General features: G+C 43.0%; 3 pseudogenes; all 3 read left to right on the forward strand.

Annotated features, from left to right (window-relative positions):
* The first annotated feature begins 6,623 nt into the window (after positions 1-6,623).
* LOC133746971 (alpha-globin transcription factor CP2-like) lies at positions 6,624-8,636 on the forward strand (annotated as a pseudogene).
* A 2,788-nt stretch (positions 8,637-11,424) lies between these two features.
* On the forward strand, positions 11,425-17,862 carry LOC133746972 (ras GTPase-activating protein 4-like; annotated as a pseudogene).
* A 179-nt stretch (positions 17,863-18,041) lies between these two features.
* LOC133746973 (protein CDV3 homolog) lies at positions 18,042-18,671 on the forward strand (annotated as a pseudogene).
* Positions 18,672-20,310: the final 1,639 nt, after the last annotated feature.

A 20,310-nucleotide genomic window follows, 5' to 3' on the forward strand; every position in this document is an offset into this window, starting at 1 on the left:
ACAGGCAATCAGGAAAAGTGGCTTATAAAGCAAAAGCTCAACATGATAGGATAATGAATTTGTGTTCTGTGAAAACTGTTAATTGTAGGATAACAGGTTGTCAGTAAAACAGGATGCTTCGAATGTAAATAGCCACAAAATATTGCTTGTAAATGTTAGATTTGTCTCTATGAAGCTGGTTTTAATGATTATAATGATGATTATAACGGAGATATAAAAAACTGGTTTTTAAGACTTTAAAATAATAATTTCTGTATTAATACAATATTTTTCTATTCAATGAAACATAAACATAGAAAAAATTATGGATATCAATAAAGAAAATGATACAAAATGATTCCAGTTAAGAATACACAACGTCAAGCACTTGCATTGCAGTACTGTTGGTTAAGCTACCACCTGTGATGTTGGCATCCTCTGTGAGAGCTGGTTTGGGTGCCTAATGCCTCACTCCTAATCCAGCTTTCTGATAATGTTATTTCTAGTGCCTCCAGCAGCAGAGGATGGCCCAAGTACATGGGAGACTCAGATGGTGTTCCAGCCCCAGCCATTGTGGTCATTTGGGGCAATAAACCAGAAGTAGAAGATCTGTTAATCTCTAACATTGCTTTTCAAATAAAATATGTTGGCAACAACAACAAAAAAGCAACAACAAACACTGTGAAAAATCATTTGTGGTCTTTTAAAAATACTTATTTATTTCTTTGAAAGTCAGAGTAAGAGAGAGAAAAAGTCTTCTATGCACTAGTTCACTCCCCAGATGGCTACAACTCTCACAGTGGCTCTAATTTGGGTGCAGCGATTGGTTGGGGATCAGCATCCCACACAGGGTCAGGCAGTGGTTTTAATGGTGGCTTTGGCTCAAGCATGGATTCAAAATCTTCTGGCTGGGAAATGTAGACCATGGGCTGTGGTTGATTGGTTAGAATGGTGAGAATTCAATTTTTTCTAAATTCATGGTAAGTCTATTGTAAAATACATACGTACTAAGAATTTTCAAAATTAGTTTGTTCGGTGTGGAGTATATTCAGCAATATTTTTGACATTTTTCTTTAGAAAAAAAGGAAGAGCTAAAGGAATTTTATAAGTTTTGTTACATAAAGGGTTGAAATAGTGAGTGGTTGAAAGTTGAACAGCTGTTTGCCTGATTGGTAAACCAACAAACTATAATTGATATCGAAAGGTTTCTCCTGTAATCTCTTATCCCTGGACTTGTCAAGTGAATTCTTTGCATGTTCAAAGTGGAAACCATTGATTTAGAACTACATTTTTTTCTCCTTGTTTTAATTTGATCCCCACCCTATGGATTTTTTCCTTAGGAAAGTCTTCCTCTCGGGAGATCATGGTGTCACGCAGTGTTTGGTTCTTTTGGTTTTGTTTTTAACTCTTGTCTCCCCTCATATAAAAGTACGATATGAAGCCTTCATTTAATCTCTGCAGTTCATCTCATTTCAAACGTTTATGAAAGAAGCACTTCACTGAAAGTAGTGCTGTAAACATTCTGCCATAGGAATACTTCTGTCTACATGCTTTCTCTTTCAAGAATTGGTCGTCATGCTGTGTGAGCTGTGTCTCTGACGGTGGGTGTCCCATTTTTATCCAGTACTCTTTATTTCATGAAGGAGTCATATCAACGTTCTGAACGCAAGGCTGTGATATGGATCCAGAAGGCTGTTTGAACTTTTGAAACCTTGTGTGGGATTGATGGTGGTGCCAAGGCATGAAAGGCTAGTATGAACGAGGGAAGAAGAGAGCGTGTGCAGAGACTTGGTGGTGCATAATGGATATTTTTTATCTTGGCGAGATGTGTCTCTCAAAACTGTGGCTTTGGTGCAAGAGTGTACAGAGAGCAATGATAGCAAATAATGTATGAATGTTTTTTTTATTTTTTATTTTTTTAAAATTTTTTTAACTTTTATTTAATGAATATAAATTTCCAGTGTACAGCTTATGGATTACAATGGCTTCCCCCTCCCATAACTTCCCTCCCACCCGCAACCCTCTCCTCTCCCGCTCCCTCTCCCCTTCCATTTGCATCAAGATTCATTTTCAATTCTCTTTATATACAGAAGATCAATTTAGTATAAAGATTTCAACAGTTTGCACCCACATAGAAACACAAAGTGAAACATACTGTTGGAGTACTAGTTATAGCATTAAATCACAATGTACAGCACATTAAGGACAGAGATCCCACATGAGGAGCAAGTGCACAGTGGCTCCTGTTGTTGACCCAACAAATTGACACTCTAGTTTATGGTGCCAGTAACCACCCTAGGCTGTCGTCATGAGTTGCCAAGGCTATGGAAGCCTTCCAAGTTTGCCGACTCTGATCATATTTAGACAAGGTCATAAAAGACAGAGTGAGGATAGTAACCAATGATCCTAAGAGTGGCATTTACCAGGTTTGAACAATTATACAGCATTAAGTGGGGAAGAGGACCATCAGTACACACAGGTTGGGAGTAGAGCCCTTGGTGGTAGAGGTTATGATTACAAAGGAATGAGGCCCAAGTGTGCTAGACAGGGTCTAGTACAAAGGACAGAGTCATTATTAGAGGAGCTAAGAAAGGTGCTGTCTAAGCTACAATTAAGTTTTCTGATTGAGAGGCAAATAGAACCTGACAGAAGGGGCTTGATAATAATCTGGTGGGCTTTAGGCCTTGTAAATTAAGAGGCCCAGACCTATCTCTTCACATGGGGGTACATCCTAAGGGAGGTGTGAACCTCCTAGGGGAAGGCACTCTGTTGACTTTCATTACTTGGCTGGCCTGGGAGGAGAGCTGGCCAGATAAAGGCAGGGGGCATCTCTAACAAGAAATTTACAGTTCTGCCTTCAATGTTGCTGACACTACTTGGCCATACCCTCAGCTGCAGTGGTCATTTTGGAAGTTGGGCTGAGTGAAGGGCTTTTCAGCTTAGAGCCAATAAGATCTGTGGCTCTGACCTGGGCATCCTTCGACTCCAGGGCAGGTCCATTTCCAGTGATCCAACTCTTGGCAGAGCTGCCAGGGCTCTTCACAAGCTGACTTCTGCTGAAGCCCAGGCTTATCACATTGAAAGCCACTGCAGTAGACTGGCCTGTTGGGTCTCCTTGAGGGCAGATCACTGTACAGATCAGCCATTACAGGCCTGCCACCCATTGCTTCTGATGCCTAGCTTTCTTTTCCTCCTGGTTTGTGTTAAAGCAGACCAGAGGATGCAAGTCAAGGGAGTGCCCGTGTCCCATCTCTAATCTTCAGTGGCCTGAACTACAAGTCTATAGTCACAGGCATGTTCTGTAGTAGTTTTTCTAAGGTAGACAATGCCCATGAGGAAAATTATATTCTCACTTTAAAACTTTCTTTCCCTTTGGTCTGAAAGGGAGGTTTTTTCTACTTACTGCTTATTTCACTGATGGCGAAGTGAATCTAGCTATGAGATTATTATTTAAGTTCTTATTTTGGCTATGCTATTACAGAAAAATGTTAGCCATCTCTTTTATAAGGTCTAAAGATTAAATTGTGCGTCCTACAGATTCCCTCATAATAGAATTGGTTTCCTACCTTGAAGAGAATAGAGAAATGAAAGAACAAGTTGGGCTTAGAATAGAGAAATGAGGGAGCAAGTCCTAGATCGCTTGCTGACAATAGCAATATCACATGAATACTTAGCAAACAGTTTCAACCATTAGATAACAACTTAAGAAACCATTTACAAGAAGGTCCAATGCCTTCTATAAATTTTAAGAATCATGTATTTGGAAACACCTCTTAAATATCTAACATGGTGTACTTTGTTTAACCAGTAAACTTAAGCACAACCATATAAAATGTTTTTAGTTTCTTTCTACCAACAAGTTTAAAACATATGATACACAGATTCAGGTCACACAAATTAAAATGTATCTTTGATTGATTTTAGCAGCTTAAATTTATGGACAATCTTATCTATAAGCCATTTAAAATAAAACTCTTAATAAAATTTCCTATGTGGACATACAATATGTACACACATATAACATAGCATAGTAGACCAATATAGCAATTTTAATAATAGCTTTTAAAATCTTTAACTCTTTTTGTAGATTGCCAATTGATTTGAATTGCTTTTTGTTTTTAGTAACCTCAGTTAACCATACTTTCTCTCAGTTGGTACTGTTAATACATTATTGGCTTCATCTGTTTACAGAGCCATCCCAAAGTATTGAATACAATAGAAGTGGCTAGAAAAAGTCCATAGGAACCTATAGGAGGACAGCTAAACACAGAACCAACAACGCTTTAGTTTTATAAGCAGCAAATCATATATAACTGTGGATGACAAAAGACTTTAAGTCGCCATGTTTAAAATTATAAACTCATCAGCCAATAAGAGGCACTTGCTTACTTCACAGTATTTTTGAAAGCACCTGTAGGATTTTACTAGTATTTAACCCTTTAGGCCTCTGGGGCTTTCTCATTAAGATAACCATCATGTCTAGTAACACAAGATCATTAGACTTTTTAATTCTCAAACATTTGTATTAATAGCATTTTCCATTATAGAAACTTAAAGTTTGGTACCACATCACATCTTGACAGTACTTCTAATATAATCCAAATAGCCTGATTAGTTGGTGTCTCTATAAGATGAGAGACATAGGTCCTTCGATTTTTTCAATTGGGCCCAAACTGGAAAAACCAAAGTCCAAGATTTACTGGAAATTTTAGAGTCCAGATTGTTTGAAACTTTGATTTTTTGAATGCCTGTCAAGAATGCCTTGAAGGCTCAAAATCAAAATATCTGGTTGAAATAAGATTCCTTAAAATCATGACATAACATAGACCAAATTTGATCATTGTTACAAGGTGATTATTCAAATCTTTGAAAATAAGCACACATTTAAATAACCCATAGATCTTAATAAAAATTCAGCTGTTTTTGAACAATTAGAATTTAACAGACATCAAGAGAACATAATAGATTACTTTAACACATTGCTTTAACAGAGCATCAGAGTTTAATTCTATGTCAAAGAGAAATTGAGCTTCCTGGGATCTTTTGCTGTGAGGTTTCCTTCCTTTACCTTCTTTCATATTGGTGACCATGTTTCTGTATTTCTGTGTGTAAGACATCTTTAAGCATCTTTTGCAGGGCAGGATGAGTGGCAACAAATTCTTTCAGTTTCTGTTTGCTATAAAAAGTCTTAATTTCACCTTCATATTGCATTCAAAAGACATCCATATCTGTTGGAAGACTTTAAGTGAGTTTTGTTCCTAGATAACCCATGTTGGCTGAATGTGTTACGTGAAATGATACTTTTATCCCCTGCCCCTTTGTCAACCGCTGTGAATGCTGTATGGTGTGTGTTTCTCCTGTTACTGATCTGCAAGTGTGGTCATGTGAACTGAAGCTGCTGGGGTGAGAACATGGACTGAGCTTGTGCTGTGCTTTGCAGGAGTACTTGGAAGCAGAGTTCCCCAGTGAGCTCAGGTGTCTCCAAGAAGGGTGGAAGTTCAAATGTCTGTTAGCTACCCATAAGAATGCTGTTTGCTGCAGTTCTGTGTCCTGTGCTTGGACGCTTTTTATAAGAGTTGTCAATGTTGTAAATTCTTAAATAAAACTGATTTAAATAATAAAAAAGAAGTATCCCTTTCATAAACTTAGCTAAAAGTGTCCTAAATCAAATATTAATAAAGGAAATCACATATAAAACATAAAAAATCAGTAGCAAGCAATGCATAATAAAAAAATGCAAGAGTGGTTAAGATTCCTTACAAGTCACCCAGGCAGGTAAAAAACTACAAGAAGAAAATCACATGCTCCCTTTGGTTACTTGTTTAAAAGCATTTAATAAAGTTCAACATGCAATTAAAAAAAAACTGAGAAAAGAGTAACAAACAAAACACAACCACAATGCAGAGAGTTTTGTAACCTAATCAACAGAGAAAGGAACCTACAACAAACACAGCTAATACAGAGTCGTTTAAATCTTTTTCCCTGAGAGTAAACCTAGAAGTCGGCCCAAGCGGTGGGAGAGGGCACTATGACTGGTTGGCGCTGGAGCGGCGGGCCTTGGAGGGCCCTGGCGAGTCTGGGTTTCAATCCAGGGCTGGACTTCCTCCTTCCATGTTTCAAGGCCATGAAGGGCTGTGAAGGGCAGGGAGTTGGCCCAGCAGGAAACCTCGACTTGGTTCTAAGAGCCCTGAGGTTGAAAAGGAGTGACCGGAAGTGATCTTGGGCTGACCAGAGCGAGGCCTGAAGGGGAACAAGCAGGTCCCCGGAGGGAGGGGACTTTCCAGCAGACGGAGCAGGGAAAAGGTGGAAGACGATGTGGGAGCGCCGGGCTTGCTGGGGTGGCTGCTGCTGGGAGCTCTGGATAGCCCAGGGGAGGGAGCGGGGAGTTCGGTGTGGGATAGTTGAGCTGGGAGGACTCGGGCTCCAGAGAGCTGGCCAGGGGGTATTCTTGGCAGTCGGGGCAGCAGAGAGCCAGGAGCCAAGGGTGTGAGCGATTAGTTGTGCAGACAGTGCCAGTGGGGGGTGGGCTCTGCGCTGGGAGCTCTGGGTTTGGAGTTTCCTCGCTGTCTTGGCGCATTGAGTAGAACCACACTCCATGCCTTTGTACAAGAACCGGTGTCTCCTGAGGCGCGGAGGGAGCCAGCATGGCCTGGGCTCTGAAACTGCCTCTGGCCGATGCGGTGATGGAATCCGGACTGGTGCAGGACTTCGATGCTAGCCTGTCCGGGATGGGCCAGGAACTGGGTGCTGGAGCCTATAGCATGGGTGATGTCCTTGCATTGCCCGTTTTGAAGAAAGAAGAGTCAAGTTTGCCTGCTGATAATGAGAATAAAATCCTACCTTTCCAGTATGTGCTTTGTGCTGCCACCTCACCTGCTGTGAAACTCCATGATGAAACCCTGACATATCTCAGTCAAGGACGGTCTTGTAAAATTCGAATGGTAGACAATAGAAAACTTGGAGAACTTCCAGAAATTAATGGAAAATTGGTTAGAGTAAATTCCGCGCAGTGGTCCATGAAAGAAGGCTACAGTACACTGAACATCAGCAGCTGGAGGGCTGGAGTTGGAACCGACCTGGAGACAGATTTGTTGACATAGATATCCCAGTGTCTGTAGGTATAATCGAACTCGGGCTAATCCAAACCAGCTAAACACAGTAGAGTTCCTGCGGGACCCTGCGAAGAGGACATCCGTGTTTATTCAGGTGCACTGTGTCAGCACAGAGTTCACTAAGAGGAAGCATGGTGGAGAAAAGGGTGTGCTTTTCCGAGTACAAATCGACACCTTCAAGGAGAATGAGAATGGGGAATATATGGAGCACTTGCACTCAGCCAGCTGCCAGATCAAAGTCTTCAAGCCCAAAGGTGCAGACAGAAAGCAAAAATCAGATAGGGAAAAAATGGAGAAACGAACACCCCATGAAAATAGAAATACCAGCCTTCCTATGACACGACCATCCTCACAGAGTGTTCTCCATGGCCTGAAATAACATACGTCAATAATTCCCCATCACCTAGCTTCAACAGCTCCCACAGCAGTTTTTCTCTTGGGGAAGGAATTGGTTCACCAAACCACCAGCCAGAGCCACCCCCTCCAGTAGCAGATAACCTCTTGCCAACAACCACACCTCAGGAAGCTCAGCAGTGGTGGCATTGAAACTGGTTTTCTACATTCTCAAGGCTTTTCACAGACTTCCCAGGGGCAGATTTATTGAAACCAGAGGTAATGGGATTCAAATTTGTGGCCCTGCAGATGGAATCAGGGTTTTCAATTCATTAGAAGGCTGGATGGTGGCTGGCACCACAGCTCACTTGGCAAATCCTCCACCTGCGGTGCTGGCACCCCAGGTTCTAATCCCTGTTGGGGCACCGGGTTCTGTTTCCAGTTGCTCCTCTTCCAGTCCAGCTCTCTGCTATGGCCCAGAGAAGGCAGTGGAGGGTGGCCCAAGTGCTTGGGCCCTGCACCCACATGGGAGACCAGGAGGAAGCATCTGGCTCCTGGCTTTGGATCGGCGCTGCGCGCCAGCCGTAACAGCCATTTGGGGGATGAACCATGGAAGGAAGACCTTTCTCTCTGTCTCTCTCTGTCTAACTCCGCCTGTCAAAAAAAAAAAGAAAAAGGCTGGATGGTGCATCCAAGGTTAACCATTTATGTTTGTCAGGAATCACTGCACTTGAGAGAGCAGCAGAAGCATGAGGATGGAGACTCAAATGGTACTTTCTTCATGTACCATGCCGTCTACCTGGAAGAACGACAGCTGTGAATTGACAGAGAAGATTGCTCAACTTTTCAGCATTCCCCCGCACCAGATTAGCCATATTTAGAAGAAGGGCTGATAGGGATCCATGTGCTCATTAGTGAGATGATCAGGAAGAAGCCTGTTTTATTCTGGACACAATGAAAGCAGAAACCAATGATAGTTACCATATCATACTGAGGTGGGGGCATTCTGTGCTCAGAGGCTACCGCTTCCTTCACCTCTTGCAATCTGACTTCTTCGAGATGGGCATGAACTGTGATCTGCAGGCACCTCACCCATCTGTGTATGGAGGAGTCTGGGCCATGGAGGCAGAATCCCAGCCGTCTGTGTTGGCTCAAGCTTTCGTGGTACACACAGACCACTGCCCAGCATGCAGCTCTGCAGCTGTTTCCTAGATACAGTTTCTGGATCCTGTGGCTGAATGTCAGTAGAAACTCCTCATCATTTAGGGTGTTTGTAGGGCATGATGATGAGGAGTACTGTGTGCTGTTGTGTGGAAAGATGTTATATGTAATATGGAGCCATGTAATTTTTACCTAATATCAAAATGTACACCTATATTCCTAAGACTAGGCTCTCAGTCTCCTTTGCATTGAACATGTGAGCATCTCTGCTTTTTGCCACAGTTGGTCTTTGAAAACTTCACTAGTGAGGAGAAATATGGAGATAATTTTTCTTTTGGTTCCCCTGTAGTGTTACGACTAGTAATAATTTTAGCTAACACTCAATGGGCCAGGAAGTGAGAGAAATTCTTCATGGATTGTCTTGGTCAATCCTCTTAATAACCATGTATGTATGTAACTGCAGGTGAGGCCAGGGAGACACGTAGTGGTGCCCTTGTAGGATGTGACAGAACAGGCAGCTAGTATGTAGTGATGCTGAAATCCAAGCCCAAGCACCGTGGCACTCGTTCTTCACCATCCAGCACCGACAATGCCTCCCTTCACAGCTGTGCTCACCTGGGTTTCCTACTGTGGCTCTTCTGATGAATAGGACATAACCTGCATGTGAACCGAGGGGTAGCCACTGGGAGAGGCACACCACACCTACATGATGATGCACAAATTGAGTCTTGCAATACACAGATGCTTTTTTAAGTGTCATCAGTTATCACAATCAGAGAATTTTAGGTTTTGAAAATTTGGGATTATCTATAACCAAAACTCACTGTGCTTGAATGACATTCTCAAAATGATTTCTAATGAGTTAGGTTAATCCCTGCTTTCATGTTCTCTTCTTTGCATCTGCTCTTGGTTTAGAATGTTCTTTTAGGGGCTGGCATTGTGGCACAGTGGGTTAATGCCTTGGCCTGACATGCCGGCATCCCATATGGGTGCCGGTACTAGTCCTGGCTGCTCCTTTTCCAATCCAGCTCTCTGCTGTGGCCTGGGAAAGCAGCAGAAGATGGCCCAAGTCCTTGGGCCCCTGAACCCACATGGGAGACCCAGAAGAAGCTCCTGGATCCTGGATTTGGATCGATGAAGCTCCAGCCATTGCAGTCAATTGGGGAGTGAAACATTGGATGGAAGACCTCTCTCTCTCTCTCTCTCTCTCTCTCTCTGCCTCTCCTCTCTCTGTGTGTAGCACTTTTATTCATGTAGTGTTCTTTTATTCATGTAGTATTCTTTTATTTAAGCTTTATAAGAAATTTATTGCAATCCCATTGACATTTTCATCATATGTTTTCTTCTTCTTAAGAATGATTGTGTGGTGTCTGGGTGTGTTTGCATGTGTATAACTGTATAGCCATTGGTCTTCTGTTTTCACATGAAAAGTATATCCAGAAATCTCTTCACAGAATATGTGGAAGTGAACAAAGTTCAAAGATTCTGTATTAGATTTGGATTTGTGTGTGTGTGATGCATTTGATATTTTTTAAAAGATTTTATTTATTTATTTGACAGGTAGAGTTACAGACAGTGAAAGAGACAGAAAGGTGTTCCCTCCATTGGTTATTCCCCAAATGGCTGCAACAGCCAGAGCTGCACCAATCCAAAGCCAGGAGCCAGGACATTCCTCCTGGTCTCCCATGTGGATGCAGGGGCCCAAGCACTTGAGCCATCCTCCACTGCCTTCCCGGGCCACAGCAGAGAGCTGGACTGGAAGAGGAGCAACTGGACTAAAACTGGCGCCCATAAGAGATGCCAGTGCCACAAGCAAAGGATTAACCCATGTGCCACAGTGCTGGCCCCTTTGACAACATTTAAATGTTTTTTATACAGAAATTTTTGTTCATTAAAATCAACCTGAAACATGAAAAAAAAAAAAAGAGTAAACCTACACCCCAATGCCTGCACTTATCTCTCTTCATCTTTCTACTGCAGGAATAGTCAGTGAAGTTTAACAGCAAAAAAGAAATTCTAAGGTGTTGAAGTCAATTTCTGAGCAGTCACATATGAATATATTGGATGATTATATACAGGGCTAATCCATGAAATATAAAAACAAATACAACTGATAAATGAGATTCATGGAAAGATAGATACACACACACACACACACATACAAGCAATAACAAACAGAAAATAATATTTAAGGACAGTAGGCAAATGAAAAAAATGGCAAAAGAAAGGGAAATGATGAAATTATATGATGTCGTTAAACATTCTTTAAAGCAATATTTAAAAATCACAAATGTCTCAACAGAAAAACATGTCACATATACAATGGAAAAGGAAGGCTCAGATGCCAGTACACAGCCAGTAGACTGTAACTGACCTGAAGCAGGGTCCTGCAACCTCCAGGTAGGATCCTCTGAGTGACAGGGACCAGGGAGCAGGAGGGCGCCCAGCAGGAGGCAGGACCAGGGGTGAAAAGCCCTCCCACTGCAGGCAGGGCGGAGCCCTGGAGAATGAAGTTTCTGTACTGAACCCAGGTCTCCCCCTTATTTTTTCCCATCTTGCACGTCAGCGCTGTGGAGGATGGTGATTGGTTGCATCCTTTGTGACGTAGTACGTGCTCATGGTTATCTGATCTGTCCAATCAGGAGCGGTAGAATAAATGCTACGTAATCGCGCAGGATCTTGACGCCATAATCGTCGTCCAGTTCTGCAGCAGAGAGAGGTCTGAGGAGGAGGCCGAGCTTCTGGGAGGTTCGTCCCCCGTCCTCCGAGGGTCTTTCCCCACAGGATTCCGCACCCCTCAGAAGCCATGAGAAGGTGAGTGCAGGGCGGGCGTGCAGAGATGGGGAAGGCGGGGAGGGCTCTGGAGTCTGTGGCCCCGTCTCGCTGCCGGCCCAGCACTGCCCTCAGCCCCTCTGTCCACAGGGTCGGGGCTGGGCTGGCACCGGACCCCAGGAGTCCTGTCCCTTCCTGGCAGGGACTTGTGGGCCCAGGAGCCCGGGAGTCGTCTCTGGGCAGCTGCGTGGCGGCAGCCTCGCGTCTTCCCGATAGTGAGTGGGGACCAGGTAGTCGCTAGGGAGAAAGCGGGCTGTGTGATGGGGTCTATGCAGGCGAGGGGCTGTTGTTCATGGGGTGCTCAGTTCTTCCCAGGGTGACCTGACTCCCCCAGTTTCCCAAAGATGTCGGAATCAGTGACTCAGTCCTGGACCTTGGCCTCTCAGCATAGCTCTTTCTGGGGTTCTGACCTCACTTTATGTTGCTGACATAAGTGTCATAGACCTGGGAAATTAAAAACAAAACAGGGTATTCGGCTCAAGGTTTTTGTCAAAGTGTTAGAGGGGCAGGAGGCCACTGTAATTTGGTACTTGGAAGTCATCTTAGACCTTACACATTATCTTGACAGGTGATCATCTGCCTTTGAACTCTCAAAATAGACATTTTAGCTAGTCACATTTATGAGTGCCTTAAAAATTGTTTCTGTTCCCTGATAACCTTCCCAATCCCAAAGATACAAGTCTAGATTCCTAAATTATTTATAATTTATAATTTAATATAGGGTACTTTTTCAAGAATATTTGAGTATAATTGAGATATAAAATTTGTATATACTTAGATTCTGTGACCTGATATTTTGATATGTGAGAGGACTTTTAAAATATTATGGAAAATTCATGATATCTTGTAATCCCATTTTTCACAAACTTCTTTGTGAGGGGACTTCAGGTTTGTGGAAAATTCACATTTTTATCATATTTTTAACCTTTTTGTGTCTCCTTGTACATATACGTTATTTAATGATAGGACAATCAACCAATCTTTCAGATTATTTGTTTTTAGAAGAGTACTTAAGATCTTAACAAATTGTGACCATCTAATACTGTATTTATATTCAATATACTGCACTGTGTGTTAGGTCTCAAGGAGTTAATTTATCTCCTAACTGCAAATATGTGTCCTTAAACTACCATCTTATTTCCTTCATTCTCAGCCCCTGGTAACCACTATTCTGTTTTATGCTTCAGTTTGATGTTCTTAGATTCCTCATGTAAGTGACAACATGTGGTATTTATCTTTCTATGCCTTACTTCAAGCATTCTGATATCCACATCCATACATTTGGATCCATGTTGTGACAAAAGAACATATTTTTTAGTATTGAATGTGATTCATGGTGTGTGTGTGTATCATGTTTTCTGTATTCATCTGTTGACTGTGTGGCTATTTTCATATCCTGTTCTTGTCTTCTGAATAATGCTCACATGAACAAATGTACCTTTTTATTTTTTTAAGATTTTATTTATTTAGTTGAGAGGTAGAGTTACAATGAGAGAGAGAAAGAGAGTAAGAGAGAAAGAAAACTCTTCCCTTTATTGATTCACCCCCCCCCAAATGGCCTCTATGGCCAGAGCTGTGTGGATACAAAGCCAGGAGCCAGGTGCTTCCTCCCAGTCTCCCATGCAGGTGCAGGGGCCCAAGCACTTGGGCCATCCTCCTATGGTTTCCCAGACCATAGTAGAGAGCTGGATTGGAAGAGGAGCAGCCGGGACCAGACCGGGACCTATATGGGATGCTGACACAACAGGCAGAGGATTAACCCACTGAGCCAGGGTGCCAACCCCCAGGTTATCTTTTAGATAGTGATTCTAGTTCCTTTGGATGTATTTCCAGTAGTGGGAAAGCTTTGTCTTTTGCTAGTTCCATTTTTAATTTTGTTTGAGACACCACCATAGTGTTTTCCATTTTACATTCCCACAAACAATTCTATATATTTCCTTTCCCCCACATCTGGTTCAATACTAGTTATCATGTTTATTTTTGTATAATAGCCATTTTTACATCTCTGAGGTCATAACCCTTGTGCCCCCCCCTTTTTTTTGGACAGGCAGAGTGGATAGTGAGAGAGAGACAGAGAGAAAGGTCTTCCTTTTTGCCGTTGGTTCACCCTCCAATGGCCGCTGCGGCCGGCGCATCACGCTGATCTGAAGCCAGGAGCCAGGTGCTTCTCCTGGTCTCCCATGCGGGTGCAGGGCCCAAGGACTTGGGCCATCCTCCACTGCCTTCCCGGGCCATAGCAGAGAGCTGGCCTGGAAGAGGGGCAACTGGGATAGAATCTGGCGCCCCAACCAGGACTAGAACCCGGTGTACTGGCGCCACAAGGTGGAGGATTAGCCTGTGAAGCCACGGCGCCGGCCCTTAGTTACTTCCTTTACAAGATGCCTAATATGTTACCTACCTCACAGAACTGTGAGGATTAACAATGGTTTAACACAGGAGCAATGCTTAATACAACACTTTGTAATTGTGTAATATGCACTGAAAAATCTACTGTCATCAATACGAAAGCTTTCTCTCATAGTGACACCTTCCAAAATACATTTTAGTGACACAGAATCTTGGAAATAGCAATGATGATCAAACCTGGTTTATTTATTCCTGCATGTGATAAAAGCAACACTTTCTTTTCTCTTTTGCTTTGTTAGAAAGTTTGACATAAAGTTATTTCTTATTAGTAGTGTATTTTCCTTGTTCATACATGTTGCTCCTGAAGTTGACCCCATTTGGAGAGTATTACTGTACATTAAATCCCTAAGTGGAGCACTTAGGAGGTAACACTTTATCTTAAATTGATGCTAAATACATTTTTAAATTTTTTCATGTAAGAAAAATGAAGTATTTCTTTAAGTGTACATGGAATTACAATATATGGAATTATTATGTAATGTTGCCTCTTTTGCAGAAACTCTCTGGCCTCAAACTCCATGGAGTCTTTTCTGAAGGTGGCGGGGTGCGGTATCTGCACGCCGTGCTGGGCCCCATCCTTGACAGGGTGTTTGAAAAGAAGAAGTACGCGGAGCTGGACCCCAGCAAGGTGGAAGTTAAGGACATAAGGCGCTCCGGAGTGCACCGCCCTCAGATGCTGAGGTGCTGGAGCAGGGTGCACAGACGCTGCGCGCCCACCTGAGGGCGCTGCTGAGCGCACGCTGTCGCTCGGTTCGCGCATGCCCCGCCGTGGCCGCGCCACCTTCCTCCCGCACTTCCTGCGCATGCTGGTGTGTGAGCGCTTCCCCAGCGCCCAGCAGGAGAACCTGCCGCTCCTCGCCGCCACCAGCTTCCTGTGTGTGCGCTTCTTCTCTCCGGCCATCATGTCGCCGAAGCTCTTCCCGCTGCGGGAGCGGCACGCGGACGCCGGTACCGGTCGCACCCTGCTCCTCTGGCCCAGGCCGTTCAGAAAGCGGTCAGCATGGACACGCTGGCGCCCAGGGCCGAGGAGGCGTGGATGGAGCCTCTGCAGCCCGCAGTGCGCCGGGCGTGGGCCGCTGAGGGACCTCATCACCAAGCTCGGGACATGGAGGAGCAGGAGGAGCTGCACCTGCAGCCGGCTCTGAGCTCGCAGGCGCTGCCGCTGAAGGAGGGGCCGCTCTTCCTCCACAGGACCAAGGCCGAGGGCCCCCTGGCCGCCTCCTTCAAGAAGCTCCGCGTCTCCCTCCCCACCGAGGCCCTCAGCCGCGCCCAGACGCCCGGCTACAGGAACAGCGCCCTCGTCAAGCTGGCCCACGTCCAGGCGGCCGAGAAGGGGGAGGAGAAGAGCTTGGGCAGCTCCCGCGTCCTGCGGGTCATCTACACGGAGGACGCGGGCGGCCCCACACCGCCCACCTGCAGTGCAAGTGTGTGAATGAGCTGAGCCATGGCTGTGGGCGCTGCGGAAGTGAGCGCCAACAACCCGGCCTGCTGGGCTCCTGCTACCCCTGCGTCTTCCACGGGTACAGGCGGAGCTGTGGCCACCAGAGGGACAAGTCAGGTTGGGGCTGCGACAGGACGCGGGTGCAGGGGACCCTGCGGCAGTGGAGTGACCCTCTGGACCACGATCTGGAGGCCTAGCTCCTCTCCAGGCGCCTGTGGGAGTGGGTCCTGCGCCACTGGAGAAGTGTCTGGAGCTGTCTGCAATATCCAATAAGAAATATGGAATTAAATGTTAAGTTAATTTTGGTGCAAAAATTTCTTAAATGATAGTTCTTTCATACTAAACATTGTCCATTGAATGGTAAGGTGTTTATGGCCTTAAATATTTTTGAACCAAAATGAGCAGAGTATGTAAAACCTTGTCATGTTTGTTTGTCTTCAGTTTCTTCTATGAAGTCCAAAGTCAGGAATCTCTCTGCCCAGCCATGATGTTTCAAGTGAGTATTCCATGCTTTGTCAGATTTTGGGAGTTCTATGATCATAAGCACAGTCTAATATAAATGCATTTTCATTAATTACCAAATTCTTCATATTGTTTATAATAACTCCTCGTCCATCAGTAGCCCCAGACAGGCATTAATCTAAAGGCCATTCTTTTGGATATGCTAATGTGTGTGCAGTTTGCTTCTGATTTCCTCTCTTTCTTAAAATATTTTGACTTTCATTATTATTGTGGTCTTTTGTTTCTTAATTGATGTGTATTGCCAAATAGTATGCCATTATAAAAGATATACTGCACATTATTTTTCTTACACATTAGTATTTGGGTTGCTTTCATATTTGGCTTTCATAAGTATTGCTCCAGTGAGCCTTTATTGGAATGTGGATTTTGTATCTTTTAGTGGCATACCTGGGAGATAAACTACTGAGGCGATAAACAGTCCCATGTAGGACACGCTGATAAACTGCTGAATTATTGTCCATAGTGGCTGCACTAGAAGTGTATGAGGGTTCCATGCTCTCCATGTCCCTGGCAACATTTATCTATGGCTGAATCAGTCACTTTACTGTATATGAATTGATCTATTTCCCAAGATTTGTTTGCATTCCCAATGACTTATTGTAATCATATTTTTGCTGTATTAAAATTTAAATGTCTTACTGAAATCACTGTTTTGTTTTAAAAATTGTGTGTTCTTATATCTTTTTCTAGTATAAAATGCAGTTTTTTAAATTTCTTAGAAATATTTTCACTTTGACGCTACATTGAATGCTAATGCTAATTGTATTTTCATGATGTTCATTGCTACTGTACAGAAATATGATTGATGCTTATATCTTTATTTCATATTCTGAACATCACTGAGTTTTACTTAGGGATTTTAGTCTTTTGCTTGCAAATGTCTTTTGCTTGCAAATGTGTCTTAGATGTTACAAGTCATGTTTGCTCTTTTGTATGCCATCTGGAGTTTTTTTCTTTTGTGTGTGTGATTTCTTTAGCACAATGTTCCATTACATTGTTGAATAGAAGTGTTAAAATATCTATCCCTTATTCATATTTTGTAGGAATTTAGTATAGATTTTCCATAGGTGCCCTAATGTTTTCCATTTTACATTCCCACAAACAGTTTTATATATTTTCTTTCCTCCACATCTGGTTCAGTACTTGTTACCATTTTTATTTTTCTATAATAGCCACTTTTACATATGTGAAGTCATAACTGTTATGGTCTTGATTAGCAATGCTGAGACTCCCTGAAGTAAAACAGCAGATGGGGTGTGTTAGTATATGATCTTGCTAAAGTAAATAGAATTAAAGTTATTTTAAAATATTTTTAAATATTTCTTTCATTTGAAAGGCAGTTACACAGAGAGGAAAGAGAGACAGAGGTCTTCCATCCACTGCTTCACTCCCCAAGTAGCTCAATGGCCAAGGCATGGCCAAGCCAATGCCAGCAGCCAGGAGTCAATCTGGGTCTCCCATGTTGGTTTCAGTGGCTCAAGTACTTGGGCCTCTTCCACTGCTTTCCCATGCCATGAACAGGGAGATTGACTGGAAGTGGAGCAGCCAGAACTTAAACCAGGGCCTATATGGGATTCTGGTTCTGTTAGCTAGTGTATACATATCAGAACCCTTCTGTAATTAATTTAATTTAAACTATGTTTTGAAATTTTGCAGATTTAAATATTAATTTCATATATATTATGCATAAATAGCCCTCTAAAATTTAAAGATTTTATACTATTTAAATATATTTAATATTTAAATTATACTTTAAAACATATTGTACATGAATAACACTGAACAATTATATGTGGTGGCTAGAAAAGTAAAGATACCTTTTTCTTTTGATGATAAAATAAAATATAGCAAGAATGTTTTCTGAGGCTTAGAAATACTATAAAAATGGACATTTTAGAAATTGAATATATTCATCAATCTTAACCTACTGCAGACTAATACAGCATGTCATTGTCCTGATCACTGTTGACAAGTGTGACACAATGATAAATATGTTTGTATTTTAAGATAGAAAAATTGCAGTGTGAAAACCATAGTTTGAATGATGAAAAATGCTTCATTTTCTTTGATAGTTAGCATGAATTGAACTTGCATGATTGGACCCAGCACTCTTCAGCATGCAGTGGGAGCTGGGCACCCTGCTGCCCATGCCTCAGGGACCCCGCAGGGCTGGGGCTGTGCCATGCCTGGTCGCATGAGCACAGATCCAACCTGGAGCCCTTGCTCTGGCCCCACCCATCCAGGCCAAGGAAGCCATGGCCCCTGCTGAGACGGAGGAGGGGAGTCTGGACAACTTCGTTGCCAAAAGGGACAAGAAGAAAGAGGAGGAGCAGAGCAGCCTGCGGGGAGCACCACCGGTGTGGAGGGCAGCCCTGGCAGGAGCAGCAGAGCAGTGGAATCAGCAGCGGGGTGGGTGAGGGTGCTGGGCTGGGAGACAGCAGCACCTTGGGTGCAGGGGCTGCCACCAAGGCCGTGACAAAAGATGAAGACAAATGGAAAGAGTTTGAGCAAAAAGAGGTGGATTATAGTGGCCTCCGAGTTCAGGCAATGCAGATAAGTGAAAAGGAAGATGATGATAATGAGAGAAGATCCAGGTGATAACTGGGAAGAAGGTGGAGGTGGCGGTGGTGGTATAGAAGAATCTTCAGGTCCATGGAATAAAACCGCTCCAGCACAAGCATGTCCTGCTCCAGTAATTGTTACAGAAACTCCAGAACCAGCGATGATAGTGATGTCTGTATAGGCCGCCTGGAGCCGGGCTAACCACAACCAGGAAGACGCCACAAGGGCCACCAGAGATACACAGTAACACACAGTTCCCGTCCCTGCAGTCCACTGCCAACCATGTAGATAGCCGGAAGGATAAAGAGCTAATGAGCAGTTAGAATTTCTCTCTCGCTCACTCACTCTCTCACTGCCTTTCAAATAAATAAAGCTTTTAAAAAAGAAATTGATGAGGCCAGAGCCATGGCTTAACAGGCTAATCCTCCACCTTGCGGTGCTGGCACACCAGGTTCTAGTCCCAGTCGGGGCACTGGATTCTATCCCAGTTGCCCCTCTTCTGGGCCAGCTCTCTGCTATGGCCTGGGAAGGCAGTGGAGGATGGCCCAAGTGCTTGGGCCCTGCACCCGCATGGGAGACCAGGAGAAGCACCTGGCTCCTGGCTTCAGATCAGCAAGATGCGCTGGCAGCGGTGGCCATTGGAGGGTGAACCAACGGCAAAAAGGAAGACCTTTCTCTCTGTCTGTCTCTCTCTCACTATCCACTCTGCCTGTCAAAAAAAAAATTGATGAGATTTTGTTGGGTGTTGCTTAGAATCTATAGATCACTTTATTTTTTAAAAAACATTTATTTCTTTATTTGAAAGAGTTACACAGAAAGAAGGTGAGGCAGAGAGAGATCTTCCATCTGCTTGTTCACTCTCCAGTTGGCAGCAAAAGCCAGGAGTTTCTTCCAGGTTTCCTATGTGGGTGCAAGGGCCCAAAGGTTTGGGCCATCTTCCATTGCTTTCCCAGGCCACAGCAGAGAGCTAGATCAGAAGTGCAGCAGCTGGGACTCAAACCAGCACCCACATGGGATGCCGGCTCTGCAGGCAGTGGTTTTACCACTATGCCACACCTTTGGCCCCTCTATAGATTATTTTAAAAAGAATTTGCAATCCTTAAATATCAAGGCTCTAAACTGTGAGCATGATAAAATCTCTTAATTTTCCTGAACTATCTTTCAGCAACATCTTAGTTTTCAGTATACAGATGATTCCCATATTAAATTTATCCATAAGTACATATAATTCTGATATATCTATTGGTCTGGTCATAGGCTTTTAGTATACAATTTCCCTTGTTCACTCTGTTAATGTGTTGAATTACATTGTGCATTTTCTTAATCCTAAACCAATGTTGGATTCCTGAGATAAGCCCCACTTGGTCATTGGTTCTTACTTTTCTTTATAAAATATTGGAGATCACCACTATCCCAGGGTGTTCTCTTTGGATTATTCGCTTTCATCCTTACCTTTGCTCACCTCATGCCAATAACTGCTATGACTTTACTTTTATGAGCAGGGATTAGTTTTATGTATAGTTTCATATAAATGGAGTAATATATTACATAGCTTTTTCTGTCTGATTTCCTTATTTTTCAGATTTTTCCATGTTCATTTACAAATACTTTATTGTTACTCCTTAGTATATTCCCAGAACTTAGACTCTTTCCAGTTTTTGGTTATTATCAACAAAACTGCTATGCACTTGTGTTAAGACTTTCTGTAATTTTTTAACTTTCTCTGGAATACATACTAGGGAATATAATTGGTAGATGGATTTTACAGGTTTGGATTTACATTTTTAGAAACTACCAGATCCTTTTCCAAAAAGTGTGAACTGTTTTAACCTCTCACCAACATTGTGAGATAGTTTGGGCTGTCTCATACCTTTGACAACCTTTTACATTGTTAGTTTACCCATTTTGTTTTGTTTAATGTTCTTGTGTGTTTTTTTTCATATTTAACAATCTTTCATTCAA

The sequence above is a fragment of the Lepus europaeus genome, chromosome 18, assembly GCF_033115175.1.
Source record: "Lepus europaeus isolate LE1 chromosome 18, mLepTim1.pri, whole genome shotgun sequence".
NCBI classification, from domain to species: Eukaryota; Metazoa; Chordata; class Mammalia; order Lagomorpha; family Leporidae; genus Lepus; species Lepus europaeus.